The sequence below is a fragment of the Chlorocebus sabaeus genome, chromosome 12, assembly GCF_047675955.1.
Source record: "Chlorocebus sabaeus isolate Y175 chromosome 12, mChlSab1.0.hap1, whole genome shotgun sequence".
NCBI classification, from domain to species: domain Eukaryota; kingdom Metazoa; phylum Chordata; class Mammalia; order Primates; family Cercopithecidae; genus Chlorocebus; species Chlorocebus sabaeus.
The window spans coordinates 66,302,700-66,308,929 of NC_132915.1; positions in this window are offsets into that span (position 1 = coordinate 66,302,700).

Below are 6,230 nucleotides of genomic sequence, written 5' to 3' on the forward strand. Positions count from 1 at the left end.
TAGACCTCAAAAAGGCAGTCCCCCTGCCCATCCATATCCTCAACTCTTAGCACAGTGCCTGGCACATAGCAGGAACTCAATAACGCTGATGAATGAATTTGTAATCTCAGCGCTTTGATCTATGATAGAATGAAATCTTTAAAGTAATAAAACAGTGATTTGGTGACCATTTCACACTTAGCCAAAGTGTGCTCTTTACTTTAGATGTCCTGTAGGACAAATCTGGTCAGCCATCTTTTCTGTAAATAAAGTTTTACTGGGACACAGCCACACCCACTCATTTACATATTGTCCGTGGCTGTTTTCATACTACCAACCGCAGTTGGCAGAGTTAAGAGATCATAAGAGCCCGCAAAGCCTAAAATATTTACCATTTGACCCTAACAGAAAGCTTGCCAACCCCTGCTTTAGCGGCTTGACGAGAGCTACATACAGAATTTATGACACGATCAAGCTATAAAAGCAAAATAGAGTAAAAAGACTGGTGCCTGGATCTTATAAGAGACAAGCTTAGCTCAAGCAAAGAGGGGGAAGAGAAAAAGAAGTCCTGATTCCTGTACTTGTTCTTTATTCCAAATGTAGGCCCAAATTTTTCAGCCTGTGAACTGCTGAACACATTAATTGTAATGCTAACTTACTTCACAGAAGAACTATAAAGAGCAATGATAAAGCAGTTTTTGGTTTTTTTAAAATGTTGCACTGACAGCAGGAAGAACACTACCTTAATTTAGGAGCAACATTCCTACTAAGCTGGTAACCTGTTTATGGAGAATAAACATTTTTCACTATCCCCATTTCTTTCAATGCAACCCTTTCAAGAGTTTACCAAATTCAGATTTGCTATGGTTCTTTCTTATTTCACATTACATATTCAAACAAACTGTATATATCTCTCCAACTGTTTCTTACTATAGTATTTCAGAACTGTTTATTCCAAATATTGAACCCCTCTGTGGAGTTGATGGCCTAAATGTTAAAAAGTTGGCCATAAAAACTCAACCATCACATCTTCTCTTACTCCAGCCTGAACATACACTGGAATCCAGGGTAACAATTACACTATTTTCCTCCCAAAAAAGCACGTAAGGATGGGGTACAAGGAATAAATAAACATTAAAAGTCCCCTGGATAAGCACAGACTGACTAGAAATAATTTTTTTTAATGAAAAAAAAAAAAAAAAGTCCCCTAAGCCTTGGCCAGCTGCTACTCATTGGCCACTGAAACTTCCAGTCTCAACCTCTCCATTTGTAAAATGGCTTTAATATTGATTGGTTAAGGCTATTTTTAGATAATGAACTTAAGTGTTTGGTAAGTTTGAAGTTTGTACACAATTAGAGGATGAGTATGCTATCTCAGAGCATCTGTAAACAGCAATGAGATCTATCTCTGCCATGAATGCCAGCACAAATCACTTCTAAATGCCTTATACCAAAGACTAGCCATTAATAACATTTACCAAATGTCAAGCAATTGTGCCAACTGCTCTACTTGCATTTTTTTCACTTAATCCTTTTGACACTTTGAAGTAGAGATTTCTATTATCCTACTTTTATAGTTAAAGAAAATGAGATTCAGCCGGGCGCGGAGGCTCACGCCTGTAATCCCAGCACTTTGGGAGGCCGAGGCGGGCGGATCACGAGGTCAGGAGATCGAGACCATCCTGGCTAACACGGTGAAACCCCGTCTCTACTAAAAATACAAAAAATTAGCCGGGTGTGGTGGTGCGTTCCTGTAGTCCCAGCTACTCGGAGGCTGAGAATGGCGTGAACGCAGGAGGCGGAGCTTGCAGTGAGCCAAGATGGTGCCACTGCACTCCAGCCTGGGCGACAAAGCGAGACTCCGTCTCAAAAAGAAAAAAAATAAAGAAAATGAGATTCAGAGAGGCTTACTTGCTGAAAATCACCCATCTCGTAAGTATTGGAGCCAACACTCAAAATCAAATCTGCCTGTCTTTAGAGCCAGTATTCATATGACCACAGTGCCACACACTACACCTTCTTAATTTAAGAAATAAATGCAGAACCACAGAATTAAAATACATGCTTTCCAGGTAAAGATGGTAGATTAAGCACATGTATCTACCTCCACTCCCTCCCAAAAATCCCATTAGATGACAGTAAAAGTTTTGTCTTAAGATATAAACCTAAAAGGATGGAAGAAAAGAGGAAACAGGAATAAAATGTTAGAAGCTGGAAAACAGGTAGATCAACAGTAAGTAATGTAGTAGACTGAAAAACTGAATTCTGAGCCAGCAGTAGGAAAAGAAAAAAAAACCCACAGGAACCCGCAAACAACAAAAAACTCACAACCTAATTTATATCATGGAATCCCTAAAAGGCTCAGAAACTGGTGGCTTTAGGTGCCTCTAGAAATAAGGGGTAGAAGGGTACACATTAAAATAAGACTTGGTGCAAGGTTTAAGTAATCAGATGCTCTCTGCAACTCTATGCGGCTAAACAGCCTCCACTACACAGTGCCCTCTCAAAATTACAAGTTTTTTTTCTGGCCAGGCAGTGGCTCACGCCTGTAATCCCAGCACTTTGGGAAGCTGAGATGGGCAGATCACCTAAGGCCAGCAGTTCAAGACCAGCCTGGCCAACATGATGAAACATGGTCTCTATTAAAAATACAAAAATTAGCCAAGCATGGTGGTGTGCGCCTGTAATCCCAGCTACTCAGGTGGCTAAGGCACAAGAATCATTTGAGTCAGGGAGGCAGAGGTTGCAGTGAGCCAAGATCATGCACTGCACCCCAGCCTGGAGCAAAACCCTGTCTCTAAAAAATAAAAAGTTTATTTTCTGAAAAGGGTAAAATAGAAGGTCTCTAGATTACGGGATGCCAAGTAGTTTGGGCAGAGTTATTATACTCAAAAGAGAGACACAGTGAGCAAATGCATACTGGATACTGAAACACATACGCACACCTCTCTCTCCTGAGCCTCACCACAGCCCCATTCCTTTGAATCCCAGAACATTGGCACGGCCTCATTCAGCACTTGGGAGATTGGAAGAGTCTTTGTTCTCTGAGGAATGACCAGCTCGATAGGGAATAACTAAAGATACAGACACAAAAAGTTTTCTCAACAAAAATGGCCCAATAGATGGCCCTTTGGCAAAGTTCAACATCAACAAGCTCTACTCCGAGCCTTTAATCCATGTTGGTTCCCAATTTTTTAATGTGAGCAGACAACCAACGGAAGCATCTAATATGAAACAAACAAACAAAAAAAAGAAAAGTAATTATAGATAAAATAGACTATAAAGGAAAAAGAAAACATTAAAAGTACTATCATTCTAAAAAGAGAGCAGAAGGAAAAAGAAGGAGAGGAAATCAATAAAAAAAAACCTACAAGCATTCATTGATGGGAGGTACTCAACTCATGGAGATAGAGTAGAATGATGGTTACTAGAGGCTGGGAAAGGTTAGAGGAGGAACACGGATGGCTAATGGGTGCAAAAATATAGTTAGATGTAATGAATAAGTTCTAGTATTTGATAGCATAATGGGTGATTACAGTCAATAATTACTGTACATCTAAAAATATCTAAAAGTATAACTGGAATGTTTGTAATACAAAGAAATTATAAATGAGGTGACAGATAATCCCTTTATCCTGATGTGATTATTACGCATTGTATGCCTGTATCAAAATATCTCATGCACCCCATAAATATATACTTATGTACCCATAAAAAAATAATAAAATTATTTTAAAACCTACAAAATTTGAGAACTAAAAGATACAAGTCTCAAGTTTAAATAGGTCCACCAAGTGCCCACCACAGTGAATTAAAATAAACACACACTAAGCGATGTCATCATGGAACACAAGCATACTAGGAACAAAGATCCTTGTTTCTCAGGACGAAAAATTTAGTCCCACAAAAAAATCAGGAATCAGAATGATTTCAGATTTCTCAGCAGTAACACTGAAAGCTAGATGTTTTGCTTTAAAATTCTCAAGGGAAATGATTGCTAATCTAGAACCCTATATTCAGCAAACTATAGAATAAAGACATTTTTAAGGCCAGGCATGGTGGCTCAAACCTGTAATCCCAGCACTTTGGGAGGCTGAGGTGGGCAGATTACCTGAGGTCAGGAATTCGAGACTAGCCTAGCCAACATGGCAAAACCCTGTCTCTACTAAAAATACAAAAATTAGCCAGGTGTGGTGGCACGCGCCTTTAGTAATCCCAGCTACTTGGGAGGCTGAGGCAAGAAAATCGCTTGAACTGACCTGGGAGGTGGAGGTTGCAGTGAGCCAAGATCACGCCACTGTACTCCAGCCTGGTTGACAGATCAAGACTCTGTGTCAAAAAGAAAAATAGAGACATTTTTAGACCAGCAAGGTCATTCACCTCCTATGTCACCTTTCTCAGGAAGACACTGCTAGAGAAAAAAATGCTCCATCAAACAATGGAGTAAACCAAGACACTAGGTAACAGAAAACATGAGATACAATAACAGAGAAGAAAAAGGATTCCCGGACAATAGTGAAGGGAGTTCCCAGAATACAGCCACACATCAGGCATAGAAGGCTATCAGTCCAGTCAGGGGCAGGTCAGAAGACTCCAGGAAAGGCTTACTCAGGAAAATGAAACAGAGTACCTAATAAAGCTGATTGCTGTGAATGATTTAGATAAATGGCAAAAAGTTTAGTTGATTTAGTGGAGATTCCATAGAAAAACCAAGCCTAGAAAAAAAACAAAAGGATATACAGCAAAAGAAAACCAGGCACTATACTCAGAATCATTCCTAATGATACTGACCTACTCAAATCACACTATGTTATCTGAAGGGCCTGCCCCTCCACACCTGTGGGCGTTTCTCCTTAGGTGGAACGAGAGACTTGAGAGAAGAAATGAGACACAGAGACAAAGTATAGAGAAAGAAAAAGTGGGCCCAGGGGACCCACGCTCAGCATACAGAGGACCCATGCCTGCCCGGTCTCTGAGTTCCCTCAGTATTTATTGATCATTATCTTTACCGTCTTAGAAAAAGGGAAGTGGCAGGATAATAGGATCATCGTAGGGAGAAGGTCAGCAGTAAGACATATGAATAAAGATCTCGGTCACTGAAGTTTAAGGAAAAGTGCTGTGACTTGATATGCATATGTAAACATCTCCATAAATCTTTTTAGTGCACAAAGAGCAGCATTGCACTAGCAAGTCCCACCTTTCGCCCTAAGGCGGTTTTCTCCTTTCTCAGTAAACAGAACATACAATCGGGTTTTACACTGAGATGTTCCATTGCCCAGGGACCTGCAGGAGACAGATGCTTTTCTCTATCTCAACTGCCAAGAGGCCTTCTTTCCTCTTACACTAGTCCTCCTCAGCACAGACCCTTCACAGGTGTCAGGCTAGGGGACAATCAGGTCTTTCCCTTCCCACGAGGCCTTATTTCAGACTATCACATGGGGAGAAACCTTGGACAATACCTAGCTTTCCTAGGCAGAGGTCCCTGCGACCTTCCTTTGGCAGTGTACGACCTTCCTTTGGCAGTGTACGTGTCCCTGGGTACTTGAGATTAAGAGAATGGTGATGACTTTTAACCAGCAAGCTGCCTTCAGGCACCTTTTTAACAAAGCACTCCCTGCACAGCCCAAAATCCTTTAAACCTTGAGTCACCACAGTACGTGTCTCTTGCAAGGACAAGGTTGGCGGTAGGGTCACAGATTAACAGCATCTCAAATACAGAACAAAATGGAGTCTCTTATGTCTACTTCTTTCTATATAGACACAGTAACAGTCTGATCTCTCTTTCTTTTCCCCACAGTTATCCTTTGAAAGGAAGAGATGACAAGATATGTGAGTGATGGAGCTAAAGAGAGGAAAGACACCTAAATCCCAATCACGACCATCACATTATTTAGAGACAAAAAGGTAAATACCAATAAAATCAGCTAAAAAGAGGTGTATGTAGTTGCTCCTGGGGAGAAGGTTAAGGACTATCCCCCCACTGACACAACAAACTTGGAGAACTATTTGGCTTAAAAATATAGTACTTTTTTCCTCTGGTGGTACTAATATTTCATATACTCAGCATCAAGCAGTAATGCTACCTTTCATTAAGACTGCCTGGCAATAAAACACAATGACGCTTCATCAGGATTGGCAAATTCTCTAGTCCAAAATAAGACGAACTTACTGAAGCTTGCAATAATCTCAATATTATAATAGTCTCACTAGTGATTGCTGCAAAAAGTAGGATAAGAAAAATAGAAACCCAA